Here is a 21,949-nt window from a genome sequence, read left to right as displayed (position 1 = left end):
TCCCAAAACCACGATATGCTTATGAGAGACGCCGTAATGGAGAGCTCCGGTAATTTCGACCACCTAGTGTTCGTTAACGGGCACCTAAATCAAAGCACACGGGCCCCTAGCATTTTACCTCCTTCGAAATGCGGCTGCCCCGGCCGCATTTTTCACTTCCCGGCCGCGGAAGTGAAGAATCATAACCGCAAGATTTTCGCGATGAGTGGGCATAATAATAATAATAATAATAACGAAAACGCTCATATTTCTATTCAGAGAAACACACAGATAACTTTCCCTCGCATGCCAGTGACGACGGCTACCGATTTTCGCTGAGCGTGCGGAAAAATAAAACCAAACAAACGCGAAAGTATTCTGACTGGTATTTTTTGCTCCGATATTAATACCTTCCTTTGGTTTTCTTCGCCTTAGAGACTACGCAGGTCCCGACGACGTCCATTGATTTCCTAATGGCAGATCGCAACCGTCCGAACTTGTTATCGCTCGATCGACTGGCACCACAGTTTGGGCGAACACAGGCCACCATTAGCTGCAAGTACAGACTTCCTTCAGACAGGGCAAAAAGGAAGCATTCATACTTTTCTTTTATTTTTTTTTGTTGGTATCTGAGTCGTGCCTTCCTCCCGATCATCTTGCTCACTCTGACTCTGAAGATAAGTATACGCAAAAAGAACGGAGAGTGAAGCAACAATGCGTCCATCCAATCTTCGTTTCGCCCAATCTTTGTTTTCCTCATTCACCGATCATTTTACCGAGGCACTTAGCTCGTTGAACATTGTTGGTTGGCTTCGGTAAGTATTTACAGTACATAGACAGAAACTGTAGGCTTTTATTGACTATGGGGAAGCCCTCGGAAAGCCAGAAAACTCGTCTTGAATGATAATGTCTTTGCAGCGGCACTCATTCCGGCGAAAAAGATGGCTGCGTTTCGCAACGCCGTGTAAATGCTATTACAGTAAGCGGCAGAGACTTTTAAAGTGTCGATTTGCGCAGTCCGGTGACCAACCTTGAAAACCAAGTGTCACCTCGAACATCGGCCTCTCCTTTTTACAGCGAAAGATCGTTTCAGCGGCCGTTTTTGGCGCCGTAGTTGTCCGCCGCCGCCGCCGCCGGTGTCCGTAACAACTATCGCTCGAAATAAGAAAAAAACGAAATAAGAAAAAAAATCACAGCATATCCACGGAGTGAATGATGATGAGTGGGCGAAGCTGCGGAGGTTCATCGGTAAACCGTGAATCTTCCGTGAATTCTGTCCAGTACATCATCACCTACGTAAGATCGGGCGCGTTTATACTAAAGGTTCGATGAGTTATGACGACTTGCAGCTCACTTTAATTTTACATGTACGCTGTGAATTTTCATTGTTTAGAAAACCATTGCTTTAGAAAAAATCTGGTGTCTTTCGTTAAGCAGCTGGCGTCTTTTCGTTTTGCTTTAGAAACATCTGGCGTTCTTTCGTCTTGCTTTTAGAAAACATCTGTCGTCTTTCGTTGGTTTATTTTATCGATCAACGGCGTTTTGAACAAAATTTTCATTGTTTAATCACGCACAGGAGAAATCTCACCAGGCACTACCTTGGAGGTACACAATGGCTGCTAATGGGAATGAGAGACAGAAGAAGTCGGCTTTTAGCTAACACTTACACTTCTCCTTCTACTAACGTTTCCTACTGGAACATGCCAATGGCTGCTAATGGGGAATGAGAGACAGAAGAATTCGGCTTTTAGTTAACGCGCACGCTGCGAATTTTTTATTGTTCAACAACGCACAGGAAAAATCTCCCACCGGCACCACCTTGGAGGTCAAGATCTGGTACTAGCGTTACGACTGGTTACGCACTACTACGACTACGAGGGATGAACGGGTGCCGCCTTAAGGAGCTTCGCCCCTAAAAATACCAGGATGGAACGAGGTTCGAACATGGGACATCTGCGTGGGAACCCAGTATTCAACCTCTGAGCCATGCCGGTGCTTGAAACTGCTTTGCGAAAAGGTCCTATACAGGCTTCATGTCGGGAAGGAAGCACATTAACATGTGCAATATAGCGTGGTAGAAGGGTAAAATAAGTACAAGCGTCGCACAATGCGAATTCTGTAACCAGGCGTCACACAATGCGAATTGCACAACGAGAAGGTTGTTGAATGCTTCTAACCCATTACAAAGGGATCCGCCATAATTCTTCATCGTCATCAGGCACAGCATCAACAAAGTGCGCAGCCTTACATGCATTTAGCAGGCACCACGGCTTTCCGTAGAATGACGAAAAATGGCATAATGCCTGCTTTCATACTTCTCAAAAATTAGTGATTTATAGCGTAGTGGGTTCCTCGCAAGTGCACTTGTATTGGTTGCCAAGGAAGCCCATAAGCGCATGATCCATTTCCTCGGGGTCTCAGTAAAGTTCTTCGCCTCCCCCCCTCTCTCTCCCACGTCAACGTATGTTATACAGCATAAGGGGAGAGGGAAATAGCTACCGGGCGTCACCCAATGCAAATTACATAACTGGTGGGCCGTTTAAAGCTTCCAACCCATTACAAAGGGATGAGCCATAATTCTTCACCGTCATCAGTCGTCGCGTCAACAAAGTGCACATAATGCCTTACAGACGCGTAGCTGGTACCTCGCTTCTGCGCAGAATGGCGAGTAATGGCTTAGTAGGTGCTTTCCAGCTTCACAAAAGTTGTGATTTATGGCGTAGTGGGCACCTTGCTAGTGTACTTGTATTAGTAGTCCCAAGAAAGCTTACAACGGTCTCTAGAAACGCCGCTCTTCCAGCTTTCGCTGTGACTGTGATGCGGTTTCAGCGCAGGCCTGGCGTCTGAGTTTTGCTTGTATGCGCACGTACCTGAGACACCGCGAAGATTTAGTGTTACACTTAATTATAAAACTGCTCCATTTTAATATCGCTATGTGTTGTGTTGAACTACAGAATTCACTCAGAACATCATGCATAAGCGCGCCGGAAATCTGAGAATGAATTAGGGCGCTGTTATGTTGTAATATTCTGGCCTGATTTTATTTCTACCTTTTCAACGGCCCTTATTAGCGGGTAGATTTCGGTGACAGCATAGACAGGGACTGCAGTTGCGATAATGACATTTCGCAATTTCGCAATAAAAGATTACCGTTACAAGTGTTCCAGACTGCAGCTTGATTGACGCAAGGCTTACAAAATCGCGTAGGCAATTACGACGAAGAGTAATTATCACTAGAACCCACAGAAAGTAAACGAAGTAATATAAAAAAGGACGGTACGGTAAGAAATATACGCGGCGCTTTTATGCACGAGCACACTTAATTGCTGGTTCATTAGCCTCTTGCGAAGATAAGGAATATGTAGGGTGGAGCGAGGTGCTGTGAGATGGAAATCGGAGGGCGCACGGGTACGGCGTTTGCAGCGTGAACCTAGCTTTAGTTTATCACTCCAGAACGCGTGAACATAATCCCAAAGGGCACCGTTTGGGGGGATTAATTAGAGAGCTTTGTTCGCAATATTTAGGACCATATATGGACAGCCGCTTTCAGAGCAAGTGCCGCAACACTTTATTGCCTATATATCTGAGTTAAAACTCTATACGAATAGAGTTTTAACTCAGATCCCCGAAACATTATGCGACATATATAAGAGAGAACGAAAGAAAAAGAAAGAGAGATGATTGCAGGTGGTGCCTCTGTGCTGGAAAGGGCAGTTAGACAAGTGTGCTTTAAATCGCTACGGAGCTCAATTATCCCCTTTCTCAGTGCATGAGCTCAATACCACGGGCATGTCCGTTGCTTGGATATCAGGACGCCATGAATATGCCGTACTCTCAGGCAGTACGCTGCGGTGAAAATATCCTAGGTTTGTCAGTTTCGGTGGCATAAGTGTTTTGGGTTCATGTTCAGTGGAACATGTGCCTCATTTTATGTCCACATAGCAGTATTTACATTTTTGTCTCATTCGTAGGCGGCATATAGGCGATGCGCAAAGCGCCGACGACGCCATCTGCCGCCACGGCTCGGAAGCGCTGACGGGTCCGGGCTATCAGTGTTCCCGCGAGAGTCACCGCGAGCGCACGGATGGATATGTTTTCATCGTGACTTAACGACTCTGTCGGGCCTTAGCGATGTCGAAAAATCAGTGCTGCGTTGTGGCTGCTCAAACACACCGAAAAAATTGCCAGGAACACACTTCTACAGGTTTCCGGTGCTATTTCATGAGCGAGAGCGACGGCGGCGGTGGATTGCGGCTGTACGACGTGGAAGGTAAGCAATCGCGCTTTGTTTACAGTAGTGCTAGACCGATTACCGTGTTTTAGGGGCGAAGCTCCTTAAGGCGGCACCCGTTCGTCCCTCGTAGTCATCGTCGTCGTCGTAGTGGTAGTAGTAGTAGTCTTAGTCCGTAACAAGTCTTACGCTTTGACCTCCAAGGTGGTGCCGGTGGGAGATTTTTCCTGTGCGTTGTTGAACAATTAAAAATTCGCAGCGTGCGCGTTAACTAAAAGCCGAATTTTTCTGTCTCTCATTCCCCATTAGCAGCCATTGGCATGTTCCAGTAGGAAACGTTAGTAGAAGTAGAAGTGTAAGTGTTCGCTAAAAGCCGACTTCTTCTGTCTCTCATTCCCATTAGCAGCCATTGTTTACCTCCAAGGTAGTGCCTGGTGAGATTTCTCCTGTGCGTGATTAAACAATAAAAATTTTGTTCAAAACGCCGTTGATTGATGAAATAAACCAACGAAAGACGCCAGATGTTTTGTAAAAGCAAAACGAAAGAACGCCAGATGTTTCTAAAGCAAGAGGAAAAGACGCCAGCTGCTTAACGAAAGACGCCAGATGTTTTCTAAAGCAATGGTTTTCTAAACAATGAAAATTCACAGCGTACATGTAAAATTAAAGTGAGCTGCAAGTCGTCATAACTCATCGAACCTTTAGTATAAACGCGCCCGATCTCACGTCGGTGATGATGTACTGGGCAGAATTCACGGAAGATTCACGGTTTACCGATGAACCTCCACAGCTTCGCCCACTCATCATCATTCACTCCGTGGATATGCTGTGATTTTTTTATTTCTCCATTTATGTCGCTACGTCTTCAGCGAACGCTACTACGTTTACGTTTAGTCGCCTCGCCTACATTGTAGACGCTACAATGCACATGAGGTCGTTATCACTGATAAGACGCGATGCCTAGGCTCTCTTGAAAAACGAATGGCGCGAAGCGCTATGCCAGAGAATGTGGGGCAGGTGACGGCTCCTTTACAAAAGCGCCGTGGAATCACACGTGTGCTGCACGAAATGGGCTGCATTCTACCTAATGATGGCGCTGTAATGTGATCACCAGTGGAGAATGTTCGCTGTGCGCTCGCCTCAACTGTATGCATATTGTCTGTAAAACATGGCACCTGTGCGCACTGAAGGCTTTTGACAGGACATTCAACCGATTCAACCTGCCTTTGAATGCCTCGTAACATGGCTTCATGCTAATAAAAAACACCCTTGATGTATCCCACTAATGCTCATTCGCTTTACACAAGCTGTGTTATGAGTGGGGCCATAGGCGTGCCCACGGGTTGGGGGCTTTCCTATTTGCCTAAGAGGGGGGGGGGGTGGGCGCAAAATCTGCCCCTCGCATTAACTTAGTGGGGCCTGGGGGCGCTGAGATGATCCTTTGCCCCCCCCCCCCTTTGATGGGGAACCCTGCGCACGCCATAGTGGAGCCGATTATGGAACTTACGTGTTTTCTTTTCTTTATTCTTACTGGTGGTGCTAGCTACTAGCTGCTGTTTTTTTAGCATGTATTTGGTGAGTTTATGTTGGTGCTGCTTCGTTGTAGTTTTATCACACCTGAAAAAAATTTTACATGCCCAATGCGTGGGATCGATCCTCAAAGTTTCGTCTTTTTTTTTAATTTTTGCTAGTGGTGCTAGCTACTGGTTGCTTTTTTCGTGTGTGTGTGTGTGTGTGTTTGTGTGTGTGTGAAATTGCATGGACTTCAATAAAGCACTTGGTTTTCAAGCAATATATAAGACCACTTGTAGCATTGGCTTTCAAACTGTGAATATTGCAAATATGTATTCTTTTAATTATTTCCTTGCTTCTTCCACTTTTCTGTAACCTTATGAACATTTCAGAGAGGATGTGTCTCTCGAGGCTACGACGCCACTCCTCCCGAACGTGCAGACCAGCAGCGGCGAGCCGCGCGCGGCAGTGGCGGAGCCTCCGCGCGCGCCGGCGCCAGTCTGTCTGGCGCGGCTAAGACGCCACACCTCCTGAACGCGCACGCCAGAAGAAGCCTCATCCATCAGAGAGACCGACATTTTGTGCCAGAACTGTTTCAACCGCTTCAAACAGATCGCCGTAGAGTCTCTGGATGCATCTCATTCTGACGAAAATTTTGTTCCCGAACGAATTGCTGTCGAACAGCTCAACGTATTCGTGAAGACAACAAAATATATTTTTTTTCAGCGAAATTACAAGGGGTCGACTGACATGCACCGACGTCCTTATTTGAACACACCCAGCAAATACGTAGCCAAGCTTCTATGACAAGCTAGGTGACCACCAGCTCCGCAGTGACTCAGTCCCGCGCCACTAGCGCAAGCTATCGAGATATTTTTTCGCAAGTTTATCGTGCTGGTTTCAAAGTTTTACCAACGCTGACCCTTCGCGTGGCCGCACCCGTGAAATCCATGTGCCAGTGCGACAGCGCTCCCTCAAAATCTATTATATAAATAGATGGCACGTAAACGAAGCTACTGTGTCGAGAAAAAACGTTGGTTCATGCGTCAACGCATGCAGGCATTAGTGATCGGCACGTTATAAAGAAAGCGGTGTACTTACGATGAGCTCCACTTCGTAGGGAAGCTTGTTGACGCTTGTCTGTGGCAAACACTTGGCGCGTATACTGGCATTGTCGTACCACACAGCTGTGACATCGGACACATGTCCACAATTATGAAGCGCGGCTCCTTTGCGCACACTATCGCCGCAAAAGTAATTATCAGGGACGCGCACAAGCGGCAAATTGCACGCGCGCACTTCCGTCATGCTTGCAGTGAAAGGAGGCGTCTGCCACGCGACCCGCCAGCGGTTCCAACGACCGCCGCTACGCGGCTTTCAGTGGCGCCCCTATAGGCGCTGCGCATCGCGAATAGGGGGGGGTGGAGGGGCGCCCACCCCTCGCTAATACCTTTTCCTTGCAGCAGCTGCCGGTAAACTGCGTTCTGATCCTAAGCGCCTCAGTGGGAGGGGGTCGGGAAGAAAGGGAGGGGGAGGGGGGTGCTGCGGCAGAACATCGCCCCGGCGTGTACAGTCGCGCTCAGTATGTCCTGCAACATGTCGTTCGTGCTAAAAATGGCGGCAGCACTGCAAACCCACCGGGACATAGCAAACATTAGGGAAGTAAGCGCTATTTCAGTTACTGGTATTTTCTGAACCAATTTAACGTTTGTCAGTGTCACCGTTCAGCCTTGGGGCTCCTTCAACCACGTCACCGTGTTGCAATTGACTGTACATGCTGTGGGGAAGCTAAGGAAACGCCGGAGCATGTTCTGATTGAATGTAGAGATATCCACCCAGGTGTATGTTTGGGCACGAGCCTACATGAAGGTTTGGGTTTTAGGGACAACAATGGGAAGCTGAACACGTCAGCGATAGAAATAAGTAAGAGACGGTTAGAGTATTGGTGGCAGAAATGCACAGAGAAAGGACAAAAATAAAGAGTCGGGGAAATAAGGTCATTCTCCCGTAAAGGGCAGAATTCTAGGCTGTGAATTTGTTTTTGTTTTTTTTTTGTCTCTTTGGTAAGATTGAATTAACCGAATTAGACAATACATTTGACCAACTTAAAAAAGACAGTGTTTCTTTTTTCTTTTTATCCAGCCTGGTGGCGCACGTTACCGCCCTGTTACAAAGGCGACGCTCATAGCATCCATCCATCCATCCATCCGGCCAAAGCTCCCTTTAATGGAGAACCTGTTTGTTGTGCAACCCAATGATTAGAAATACAGAACGCAGCTCCTTTACGCCTTCTGTAGATCACACCATGCGATGTTGGAAGACCTTGAAGTAGATAGGGGTGCGAGCGCGTCAGTGCTTTTTAGCGACAAGCACATCCTATATACCTCGCGAGCGGATTCGCTGCACTGACTGGATGACTAATCGTCGCCATATCTGAGCAGGTTCTGCATTTTGCGTTCTGCCTATCAGAGCGATAACGTAGTTGGCACCTTACAGGAGGTGGGGAAAATAACGACGTGTGCACGTGTGTGTATCGCGAAGGATTTGCGATGTGTCAAGACCAATCAAGATGGTCAAAAGTTAATCTAGAGCTCCGTAACTTACGACCCCTCATCATTCGCACATCGTATTCCTACGCGGAGCGACACGACGTAATAAAATACAAATTATGCGGACGACAACGTAGTGGTTGTAATCATTTCTTAGGTATAAGCGCTATGAGTATTCGATGTAATGTCTGCAAGAGTCTTACATATAGCACGGCATAAAGAGAAATAATGATACATTCACGCTTTTCTACATTTCTACAATAACAAAAATAATCCTGGGAACCCGTATCGCTGCATTAAATCATTTTCCTACCTTCAAAAAAATAACAAAAAGTGAGAAAAAATTTACACGTTTTCTTGTTGACAGGTTAGCTGGCTAGCAACGGCAGATAGAACGCGGAGGTGACACGAAAAAAAAATTACGCAGATGTGCTTATGTAATCTAGACCTTCAATCTTTATGTAAATGTCTATATTAGAAGAAATGAGATAACGACAATGAGAAATGGGGAAGCCAGTCAAGCATATCAGGGGAGCAAAGCATTGCCGGGAGGAAAAATAAGTCGGGGGATGTCACGGCCGCATCGGTTATGAGGCTTGCGATTGAGAGAGAACCCGGGCAGAAATGCATTAGGAGGTGGACCGACGGGAAGCGCCTTGGAGAAGCGGGATGGTGCTTAGAATTTTCAGATCCGAAACTTGAAAATCGAAGATGGTCTGCCGAATTTACACTACAAAAACAGGACGCCATATCCTAACTGGAATCACCCAACCGCAGTCCGGGGGCAAAGTGCTCAGTCTTCGAATGCGCCAAAGACAAACATGTCGCCGCTTCACAGCAAAGGGCGAGTACGCTGTGAAAGTAGCTGTGTACGAGGATTACACGTTAGAGGTTAGGTAGCTACATAAGTTGCCATGGCGACCACTGAGCGCACTGTGATAGAACGGTACGGTATATGCCAAACACATGCCCCGGCCAGCCCTGTTTTCAGGTATTTCAGGAAATCAAGTTATTCGCTGGTCAGAGATAGATAGATAGATAGATAGATAGATAGATAGATAGATAGATAGATAGATAGATAGATAGATAGATAGATAGATAGATAGATAGATAGATAGATAGATAGACAGACAGACAGACAGACAGACAGACAGACAGACAGACAGACAGACAGACAGACAGACAGACAGATAGATAGATAGATAGATAGATAGATAGATAGATAGATAGATAGATAGATAGATAGATAGATAGATAGATAGATAGATAGATAGATAGATAGATAGATAGATAGATAGATAGATAGATAGATAGATAGATATTAAGACTGCAAACTGGGTTAGTTTAATGTGATACGTCGTAATCAAGAAAACACGTCACAAACAAAAGGACAGCAATTATCGCGTTGTCAGTTTCCTTGTCATTGTGCTGGCGTTGTATGTTAATTACTCATTACCAAGAGAGGAAAAATTACTGGGAAAGCAAATACGAGCGCTGACATTTGTAGGGTTCACCATGACGTGGTACAAAACTCATCATAGCAAAGTGAAGATTTACACTGCTAATAATCCTCTTGCGAAACAAAAGTAGCTGGACTGAACCAAAAATATGGCAGTGCCGGCAACGAAACGAGGTTTTCAGCCGATTACCTTCGTGGCTTGAAAAACTAATCCGTGCCGATGATCGCGATATCGCACCTCTATTTTTCGTTCTGAACGCTGAAACAACGTCATTCGGTGCCTGAGAGAGCAAACAAACACAATTTTTCTTTGTTTGTCCGTGAGGTGTCCGCAACGGGATTTATGTAAGCCGTAAGTGGTTTCGCAATATCAGCGTCAAAGTGCCCGTCGCAGGTACTCAAAAACCCGCGTAATCCTACAACAGGCCATTGATATTGTCCTTGAGAGAAATAGAGGATTTCTGAAAGCTGGAGGTGTTCACTGCCAACTTCGCTTGAATCAGCTGTTCATCAAAATACCAATAGTTTTTTTGTGTTGTTGTTTAAAGTGCAATATGAACTGAGACGCGCAGCCAAATATATATATTATATATATATATATATATATATATATATATATATATATATAGGAAAGAAGTGTTAATTTCAAGGGCTCGTTTTCTTTGTTATACACAATATTAATGAGAACTAACAGACAATAACGCCAAGGAGAGTATAGGGGATGTTTTTAGTAGTAAATGTAAGGTAATTGTGAAGAAAGAAATGTGGACGAAAAGATAGCTTGCCGCGGGCAGGGACCGAACCTGCGACCTTCGAATAACGCGTCCGATGCTCTACCAACTGAGCTACCGCGGCGGCCATCCCCCCGTCCACTTTATAGGGTATATATGTGCATTTAAACGTGGGAGCGTCAGTCAGCGCCGCCAGTAGCCATGACGGCGAGTGTGGAACACTCTTTTTCTGCCTGTTGGCGTCACGTAGCACGTGAACTTATTACGAGCTGGCAGCTGACCAATAATCCCTCGCATACTACCTGAAAGCATCAAGTCTGCCAGAACGAGACCCTCGCTATGAATGAAGGAAAGAAGTGTTAATTTCAAGGGCTCGTTTTCTTTGTTATACACAATATTAATGAGAACTAACAGACAATAACGCCAAGGAGAGTATAGAGGATGTTTTTAGTAGTAAATGTAAGGTAATTGTGAAGAAAGAAAAGTGGACGAAAAGATAGCTTGCCGCGGGCAGGGACCGAACCTGCGACCTTCGAATAACGCGTCCGATGCTTTACCAACTGAGCTACCGCGGCGGCCATCCCCCCGTCCACTTTATAGGGTATATATGTGCATTTAAACGTGGGAGCGTCAGTCAGCGCCGCCAGTAGCCATGACGGCGAGTGTGGAACACTCTTTTTCTGCCTGTTGGCGTCACGTAGCACGTGAACTTATTACGAGCTGGCAGCTGACCAATAATCCCTCGCATACTACCTGAAAGCATCAAGTCTGCCAGAACGAGACCCTCGCTATGAATGAAGGAAAGAAGTGTTAATTTCAAGGGCTCGTTTTCTTTGTTATACACAATATTAATGAGAACTAACAGACAATAACGCCAAGGAGAGTATAGGGGATGTTTTTAGTAGTAAATGTAAGGTAATTGTGAAGAAAGAAATGTGGACGAAAAGATAGCTTGCCGCGGGCAGGGACCGAACCTGCGACCTTCGAATAACGCGTCCGATGCTCTACCAACTGAGCTACCGCGGCGGCCATCCCCCCGTCCACTTTATAGGGTATATATGTGCATTTAAACGTGGGAGCGTCAGTCAGCGCCGCCAGTAGCCATGACGGCGAGTGTGGAACACTCTTTTTCTGCCTGTTGGCGTCACGTAGCACGTGAACTTATTACGAGCTGGCAGCTGACCAATAATCCCTTGCATACTACCTGAAAGCATCAAGTTTGCCAGAACGAGACCCTCGCTATGAATGAAGGAAACAAGTGGTAATTTCAAGGGCTCGTTTTCTTTGTTATACACAATATTAATGAGAACTAACAGACAATAACGCCAAGGAGAGTATAGGGGATGTTTTTAGTAGTAAATGTAAGGTAATTGTGAAGAAAGAAAAGTGGACGAAAAGATAGCTTGCCGCGGGCAGGGACCGAACCTGCGACCTTCGAATAACGCGTCCGATGCTCTACCAACTGAGCTACCGCGGCGGCCATCCCCCCGTCCACTTTATAGGGTATATATGTGCATTTAAACGTGGGAGCGTCAGTCAGCGCCGCCAGTAGCCATGACGGCGAGTGTGGAACACTCTTTTTCTGCCTGTTGGCGTCACGTAGCACGTGAACTTATTACGAGCTGGCAGCTGACCAATAATCCCTCGCATACTACCTGAAAGCATCAAGTCTGCCAGAACGAGACCCTCGCTATGAATGAAGGAAAGAAGTGTTAATTTCAAGGGCTCGTTTCCTTTGTTATACACAATATTAATGAGAACTAACAGACAATAACGCCAAGGAGAGTATAGGGGATGTTTTTAGTAGTAAATGTAAGGTAATTGTGAAGAAAGAAAAGTGGACGAAAAGATAGCTTGCCGCGGGCAGGGACCGAACCTGCGACCTTCGAATAACGCGTCCGATGCTCTACCAACTGAGCTACCGCGGTCGCAGGTTCGGTCGCAGGTTCGCAGGTTCGGTCCCTGCCCGCGGCAAGCTATCTTTTCGTCACTTTTCTTTCTTCACAATTACCTTACATTTACTACTAAAAACATCCCCTATACTCTCCTTGGCGTTATTGTCTGTTAGTTCTCATTAATATTGTGTATAACAAAGAAAACGAGCCCTTGAAATTAAACACTTCTTTCCTTCATTCATAGCGAGGGTCTCGTTCTGGCAGACTTGATGCTTTCAGGTAGTATGCGAGGGATTATTGGTCAGCTGCCAGCTCGTAATAAGTTCACGTGCTACGTGACGCCAACAGGCAGAAAAAGAGTGTTCCACACTCGCCGTCATGGCTACTGGCGGCGCTGACTGACGCTCCCACGTTTAAATGCACATATATACCCTATAAAGTGGACGGGGGGATGGCCGCCGCGGTAGCTCAGTTGGTAGAGCATCGGACGCGTTATTCGAAGGTCGCAGGTTCGGTCCCTGCCCGCGGCAAGCTATCTTTTCGTCCACTTTTCTTTCTTCACAATTACCTTACATTTACTACTAAAAACATCCCCTATACTCTCCTTGGCGTTATTGTCTGTTAGTTCTCATATATATATATATATATATATATATATATATATATATATAGTGATGACAAAGGAGCTAAAGAACTTATAGCATGTCTTTTTGCCATATTTGTACTCTTTGTTTTGTGACGTTGGCACGATATTTTTTTTTCTTTGCTTCCTTTCATGCGTTGTTAGTACACAAGTGATGTTAGTACGCATTTATATAGGTATTATGCTATGTGCAATTGCATGCCATGCACTGTATATTTTTCTTTTTTTTACCGCGTTCGAAACTGTATGTCCGCGGCATTTTCTGTGCCTAATATATTGTGAAAATGTTCAGTGTGCTATATTTATATGTTACCCACTCCTGCTTATGGCTTCACTTTGAAGCCAGCAGAAATCCTGTAAATAAAATAAAAAAACAAAAAGCGGCACCGAGGCTCTGGCGCGCGGGGGGCTGGGGCGAAATAGAGAAAGATGAAGGAGAGAATAAGAACAGCCGGCCTGCAGCAAGGGCGTTGTCTCTGTTCTCTTCCTTTACAATATATATAATATATATATATATATATATATATATATATATATATATATATATATATATATATATATATATATATATATATATATATATATATATATATATATATATATATATATATGACTGCCTCTGATGACAGATCACGTGTTCTGGTGCTGAGAAATTCCTAAAACGCAATAAATCATCAATCAATTATTCAACCAATTGTCAATTCAATTTTAAGCAGGAATACTTTGAGTCGACTATCTTATGCCTGGAATTATGGCCCACGAATTAACACATGTGTTGTACTGGTGTCAGGATATGCCCACCATGTTACCACCTCCGAAACCGTAGGTCTTGTGGTCATTCATGTCACGGTTACATCATCTCCCCAATTATACCGTTCGAGTTTATATCAATTTCAGAGTGCGTACTCGTAAGCCGACGTGCTGCTTACAGCCGTAAAATTTATAGATTTTTGTCGTGTAGGTCACGGCGTTGCTCCAAGCTAGCCAGGCGATAAACTAGGCTAACATCTCGGGGAATAACATTAATTATTGCTATATCTCTTAACTGTTTGACAGGTGTCCCGCCAGAAGACAATTAATTCGCGTTTCCAGACAGGGGAGGCTTGACGAGTACAAGTTGCAGATGGTGAAGAGTTCTACTTGATAAAGTACGTCTGACCATGGCCTCCGCAAGCAGTTCCGGCAGCGCACCATTGCTGCCGGAGCTAATCTCGGAGGCCGGGGTCCCACACACAAGCGCGCAAATAAACAGTGCTAAGAAGGAACGCGACTAAAGGTTGCTCTTCCTACTTACTCAATGCGTTGCTTGCTTCAACCACGAACTGTCTAAAACACTTTGCCTCCCCTTACCTTATCGGTACATTTCTCACAAATATACATAGAGCACACTTCTTTGTTTTCTTTTACCACTGAATGAACGTAATAACACTTGAAAATCTCAGTTCACGAGGCCTAGCCCGGGCCACTAATTTCGCGATGGATCCTCAATGTAGTTGATTACCTACCTACACAATCATGTTATTCCCGATGTTCTAATCATGCTTTTGGAACGCTGATTTATCTACAGGCTGTAAATTGTTTCTTCACTTTAATGTCAAACTGTAAGAGCAGCCATGTAGCCATCGCACTTTATTATGTCTCTTTCGAAGCGATAAGGACAAGGTTTCTATGGCAACAGCATCGACGATCGCCACCACTCACTTCCTTTCCTCCACTCATCGTTGTCTCAAATCACTTTTTTTTTGTCTTTCTCAAGTCAACGGTCTCCTTGGTTCAGGAAAGGATGCAGGTTTACGACAAAGAAAAGCTATTCATAAGTGAAGTTCAAGAAAGTGTGACATGCGCGCACATTCATACAGAAACAAAAGATAGACGGGGGCAGAAACCACGCAAAGAACGTGTCGTACCCTGACGAAGTAAAAGAGTCGATACTAGATTTCCGGTGCGTGCCCTCCACTTGCCGTTCCAGTCCATTCGCGAACAGGAACCTCATTCCTCCGAATTGCTTTCCGCGTGTTCGATATTTTGTGTCTCTATGACTGCGCGGTTCTTGCTTCTTTATCCCCCTCTTTTCACTTACCGTTGGTTGAGTGGCGCCGAGTAAGTAGGAGCAACAACGCCCGCCCACGTATAGTGTATTTCCCTCCCCTCCTTCCCTTTCTTTGTCCTTTTTTCGGCTGAGGCATCGTACAAATTGAAAAGCTTGACTTCTATACACTCATTTACCAACAGTCTTTTCTAAAAGGAACTATTGCTTCGGCCACCATTCGCACGGGTGAGGAAAAACGGCACAATCTTGTCAATAGAAGGTTTAGCGTTGTTGAAAAGGAGTGTATTTGTCAAACGTTTTATTTTGCGGCAGTTGGTAAGGCAAGTCCGTGTTCAATCGCTGCAAAAGAAACGCCGATGTAAAGGGGCACACGGTTATGCAAAGAACGTCTTCTGAAGCTAAGGCAAATCAAATTGAACAGAACTGTCGTTCTGTCAGTAATCGCATCTTCCACGATTGCGCAGTCATACGCTCCTGTGAGCTTGGACGAATGCCATCACCTGCAGGATCTGCTATCCACTCAGCATATTTCTACAGTTGAGATCAGGGGAGCTAATCGGAAAGCTGATGCCTTTAGCAAAGTCCGTAGGTCTCAGTTAAATGGGGAGGCCTGGTACTTTGATGTGCGCTATGTCAACACTTAGCACGAAATACCACGTGGACTTTTAGCCGAAGCACCCTCCCGTGGCTAGATTACGTCGTTTACTAACAACGCATGCAGTCACGACTAAGCGCGTAATATCAATGAACTCCGACCGAAATAATTGACTATATTAGGCCTGCTGACGGCAGTGATGTCAACAAAATGTTTTAATCATGGCACGTTTGATGCTGAAGAACCGACGCATAAGATAACTATACATAAACTTCACTAAGAAAACATTTGCCAATGCTTCCACTGGTATTTAATATTAATCATTTCAGAAGTCTCATTTCCTTGACGATTTATTTCCAAAAATTATTATACCTTTCACAAAAGACTGTTGAGAGTGTTTACCTGCCGACGGAAATGTTGATGCATTTTATCGCACTAAAAACATTTTTTTCTTTCAAAACTCAGAAAAGGAACATCTTGGAAGCAATTCATGGTTCACGGCTTGGTGCCTTTTTTTGCAATTTCATGCGCTTTCTTCTATCCAGCTGGGTCGAAAAGCACCATTCGTTTCTGGCGAATGAGTGACCCGTATTGCAATACCAGGCCCGTAGCCAGGAATGTTTTTCGGGGGGGGGGGGCATTTGCTGATAACCTTGACTATTTGAGAAAAACGGCTATTTTCATGATTTATTTTCGATAAAACACCATGTGGCATCAAAATTCCGGGAGGGGGGAGGGCGGGCCCCCTAGCCCGTCCCCCCCCCCCCACTGGATACGGGCCTGGCTAATACATAAAACCACTTCAGCGACCCGCGAAAAGGCTATTTCAAAATGAATAAATATATACTAGACTAAACGTCACTCACCATTACAACAAATGTACAGCAAGCTTGCAGAAAGCTGCCTACTTCGATGTAGCCAATTCATGCAAAATAATGTTCATTACCACTAGAACATTGCGTGATATCGCGCAATGTCCGAAATCGGAATTACTTGCTTCCCTGCGTGACAATGACGCTCTCAAAGCTCTGCTTATGGTTACTTCTTCGTGGCGCTTAACGCGGATTTAAAAAGCCTGTGGCGCGCTACGTTTTCGCGCACAGATTATAATTACTGTGACAGCTCGTATCCTCGTTTTGCGTAGTAGAATGGCATAGAAATTTCCCAACGCCGTTGACACAAATGCGTCTAATTAGCCCGAGTTCTCATGGCTGAACTATCACGACAGCCAGACTTGGCGATATCTAATTATCGACACGTCGTGCATTTGCGCGAGGACAGCGCGCCGCCTTTCTGAGATACATGTCGTGCGGAATGGCATACTGAGAGTCCAGTCTTAACGCCTTAACTCCTCAGTTGCCTCCAATAGCGCAAAAGCAGCGAAACGGAAACAGTCCTTATACTCGCGTCGTTCTGCCGCAAGCAATTGTGTCCGCGCACAGATGCACAGAAGGAGGAGCGCGCGACCTCCTATCGTGTGACCTTCAAGCTCTCGAAACAATGACCTTGGCATTATGACAATAGCTCATTAATAGAGGCCGACGCCAAGCGCGTATTCGTTGTTCAGCAGTTCGCCTGAGGCACAAGATCGAAGCAGAGCGCATTCACAGCAGTTTTCCTTTTGGCGCTCACGAATGAATGACCGATGACCCAGTCTAAGGACTGACGTGCGACTTCAGCGCGCCAAGTTTTCTTCACGGCTCAGATCCCAAAGAGAGCGCAAGCCTGCCGCGTTGGCGTCTCCTCTCGCTTATACAGTTGCAGTGCGTCGTCAGCACGCGCTGTTCCTGCTTATAGCGGCACGCTGCGTAATATAGTGCACGTAGTGAGGCACTGTAGGTGACTAATGATGCCGACGATGCATCACACAACGCTTACTTGCGCTTGCGTCCCTTTTCTTCTGTTAAGAAACGTTCCGCATGATGTTACCCTCTCCACTTGATGGCGAAAGCCGCACGCACACTTGCTAATGCGTCAAGTTAAATATTCGGGCGGTAGACTTCTTGCAAGACGTAAAGAGCCGAAGTATGAAAAACGCACGTTAAAAAACCTTGACGGTCTCAGTCAATTGTACCGTTCTCTCTTTGATGACGTCCCAAATTTCGGCGATCTGTGACGCCATTGATGACTCACATCACGTGCGTTTTTGTGCCACCTCTTTTGACTGCCATATCTCGCTCAAGGTCATTGTGCAAGGAGCCACTTTTGTCTTTCACCTTGATGAAAAAGTGGAGGACACTTAAGCTTCGCCTTCAAGAGTAGAACGCAATAGCGTAATCGGGCCCCGTGCGCATCGCCTTCTCAATTACTAGCCGGGCCTCGGTTCTCGGTGCATGCCTCAGCCGTGCAGCAAGGAAACGAACGACTGTGCGCGTAACAGTGGCCTATTCAAACTATCCTAAAATGCCTACTGCAAGTACAGTTGTTTAGTGCCCACTACGCCATAATTATTCCTTTTGTGTATCAGCGAAGGGCCCCCGACACGTCCGTAAGGCAACACGCGAACTTACGCAGCTGCTCACTTTCTTGATGATTTTGCAGCCGATGATGATTAAATATGTCTGAGCGCTTTGTAACGGTTGCGCCTTTAAATTACCCACTCTTTGCGCAATTCATATGTTTTGACGTCTGGCGTGAATCTACGCCTCTGCCACGCAATATTACATGCGTTAAGGAGAGTCCTTCCACTACTTGACATTCATATAATGTTTTTTTTTTTTTCCTAAGCATTATTAGGCAATAGCGTCGCCCTGTGGCAGAACACCTGCTTGCCACGCAGACGGCCTCGGTTCAATTCCGAGTCGAACCGAAGTTTTTTATTATTTATTTTATTTTCATCTTTCTCGATCTTTTGGTCACGGACAAGATGATTATTTTTCGCTCATAAACAACGACACCGACAGCGGAATTTCTGCTAAACGAGCTCCTTAAGGCTATCGCGTTAAATTTAGATTATTTGGAGTGCTGCCTACCCTACTGTGGGGGAAGCTAAGCTGTCTATGGTTTAGTACAAATTGTTGACTATTCAGAGTACTATAAGCACCCTACTAAGGAACAGCAGTTAGGTGTCCCGACCGCGGCGTCTACTAGAGTACTGGTGTCTCTTCCAAGTAAACAACGTAAGTTTCAAGCAGCAAGCGATAAATGAACGCGACAGTGACCCGCCAGAAGTCACCGTTATTTCCACACGTTCTGAAGGGGAACGAGCGGCATTTAAAGAGAGGGCGAGTACACTGAAGCATTTCTTTCTAGGTCATTATGGCGCAAACAAACCGTTACGCGCTCCTTTTTACGTAGACTTCCTGAGCTAACGAAACAAAATAAACAAGGATGGCCGTCGCGCGTACCCCTACGTGTGTGGTGCGCTGTCAGAAACGTCACATCTCTACACTTTTCGTGCCGGAAGCGGGCTTCGCAAACATGCTCGTAAGCATCCTATACGCAAATCCGCGCTACAGCCAGAATGACAGGAACGAAAAGTTACAACAAGGTGTTTGCCCGACAAACAAAACGAGGAGAGAGTGTGAGCGTACGAAGGGAAAACGATGAGAGTCACGAGGCATTGGCCTTCCAGGGCACGTTGCCACGGCGTCTGAGGGTAAACACTTGCTTTCTCACGTAATGAAGTTTCCGCGCGTTCACATGTGTTGACGCTACCTTTCAACATATGCACCTAGGGTGCCGCACCAGGCGTGCGGAGCGATGTGCGATACAATTGAAAAGCCGCCGTTATTTCTTCGACGTCGTAAAGCGTTTGTCAAGCATTATTATCGTAAACTAGGTGCGTTCATGTATCTCTACATGCGAAATTGTTTTTTTTTTTTTTTGAGCTCGCACGCCTAAAATAGAGGCGTTCGGATTGAAGGGTGTACAATACGAGCGTTTTCTTCAATACTTGCTGTCGAGAGCATTGCTTCCCTTGTACACTTTGTGTGATGTAGTCCTTTTTTGTTAAGTAAGCGCTGTGCCAATGGAAAGGGGAAAAAAAAAACTGAGGAAAAAAATACAAGCACAGATTCCTGTTCGGTCTTTGTCAACCGACACAAAAAGAGGCTGCAATAAAAAAAAATGAAATCTTAGGACGGTGAACGTTTTTTCCGCTGCGTTTAAAGCGGGCCCGCATTCAATCTTTTCTTTCTGCTCCACCAAGTGCACAGTAGCATGGCCAGGCACCTGAAGTAGGCCCTTCTTTACATACGTTTCAATAACCTTGCTCGAGGACTACTGTCTTCCGAAGTCACTTGAAAAAAAATATGTTTCTACTCTAGTACTCTCGACTATACACGTGGAGAGTACCTGGTATAACGGAGTTTCGACTCAGCCGACACCGAAGAGCTTTATTCAAGCCTAGCGACCGCTTCAGTCGAAGAGCTGTGATGAATATTGCTTTGTAATATTCAAGACGGCTGTTGCGTAGAGTTCAAGACTGCGGGGTCAGTGAAGTGAAGGAGGACATGAATCGATCGTTGAAAGATGCGGATTGATAAGGTTGTGTGTTCGATACAATTGTGTGTTTATTTGCACGCTCGTTTGAAACTGAAGAAATATGTGTTTATGCAAATGTAAAACATTGTACCTTGTAATTTTGTGTTACAGAAACGTGTTGCTCATCGTTACACTTTTGTAGAGGTTCTTTTTCTAAATAATTTGTTTAACTCTCTCACTATCAATGTTTCGTGTGTTTGCCCGCGTTTCCGTGCTGCGTCCCTGTAAAGCTCATTTATGAAAGAAAAGATAGTACGGCACACACACGCACGCAAGAACAGGTAGAACGATCAAACTTACAGTGCTTGGTATTGGCACCTCGATTCGAATTGGTTACATTTGCTGGAGCATACTTATAGACCTGCAGGAAGGCAAGGCATGGAGTGCACACAAGTCGCGCAGTATAAGCCTCCAACGCCTATTACACTCATTAATAACGGTGTAGATAAACAAAGAAAATGTTCATCGATAAACGCGGAACATAATGATTTCTCTTGCGCATCCGTAATTATCGTAAAAAGCTATTGAAGAAGCGAGAATTCTTCAGCGGCTGTGCAAAATCCGGGACCATAAATCTTCTCACCCAAAGTTAATAGCGGATTACAGCACGTGATCCCCCAATGTCGTGCTCGCACGAGAGCTTTAATCGATGGATTATGCCTCATTGAAGTGGTTTTTTTTTCGCCATCGAGCTTTTTGAATAACAAGAATTCCAGTGCGAGAGTTTCAATTTCTTAACCAAAAGGTGGGTAGGGGGGAGGAGGGTGTATTGACCAAGTCTGCAAGAGGGACTCATTAAGGACATCTGCACGGCCTCTCAGCATGAAAGATGGCCCGTAGCCTTTGACTAATGTGCTGTCGAGGTCGAGTCGCTGGTCGTCGTTGCCGCCTATAGCGGCATACGAGTTAAAAATAGAAGAGAAAAAGAGAGAGACAGAGAGAGTGGTAAGCTTTGGTGTTTTAGTCTGTGTGAGTAGAAAGTACCACTCCTTCGCAGAAAACAAAATGGTGAATGAGAGTGGACACTGCGAAACTTTTAATCCCATTAAGTGCAATGGTTGTAGGCAAAGAAATTGAAAGCAGAAGAAAGAAGACCTTTCTACACCGAACAAAAGAATGTAGGTGGTGCATTAGCGCAGCTCAAATCTCACACAATCTTTACAACAGAACACGCGCGCACGCGCGAATTCACATAAGACTTGTTCGCTAAGCTCATGTTCGGGTAAAAAGAGAAAAGGAAATTACAGTAATTGGAAAAGACAAATGAGGACGTGACGCACGTATTAAACTGAAATGTGTAAATCCCAGCTTCGGTTTATCGCGAGAGACGGCAGTCGCTGAATCTAAATGAGAAACGATGATTTCTAATAATTAAAACACGCTGAGACTGGCTTCTGCAGCGCAACATTTCTGTTGCTGCAGGCAACAACGACCGCCATGTGTGAAACAATGAAATGCAACGTTGAACGGCAACACTGACATTTGGAAAAGTGAAAGGACAAGTGAGATCGATATAAGATCAGATTGTCACATCAAAAGAGGCTGATCGCCGACAAGCCCACGATGGAGAGAGCATCAATCATTGGAAAACTGCGCATACAAATACACAGGCGAGCTGCGCACCTTTCAGGGCCTCGTTTGTGTTCGCCCGAATTTCTCTACCCTCGCCGGCGCCGTGTCTTTCGCGAACTATGCCACCGCCCCCGGAATCTGTAACTCATAAAAGCTTCGCTTAATAAGGCCGGAAGTGGGACATCGCGGCAACACGCTAATGATGACACCAAGTGTAAAACAACATTTTTTTCTTCAGTCAACCCCGA

The sequence above is a fragment of the Rhipicephalus sanguineus genome, chromosome 5, assembly GCF_013339695.2.
Source record: "Rhipicephalus sanguineus isolate Rsan-2018 chromosome 5, BIME_Rsan_1.4, whole genome shotgun sequence".
In the NCBI taxonomy this organism is placed as follows: Eukaryota; Metazoa; Arthropoda; class Arachnida; order Ixodida; family Ixodidae; genus Rhipicephalus; species Rhipicephalus sanguineus.
The sequence above is the reverse complement of the archived record's forward strand: the minus strand, read 5'-3'. Positions refer to the sequence as shown.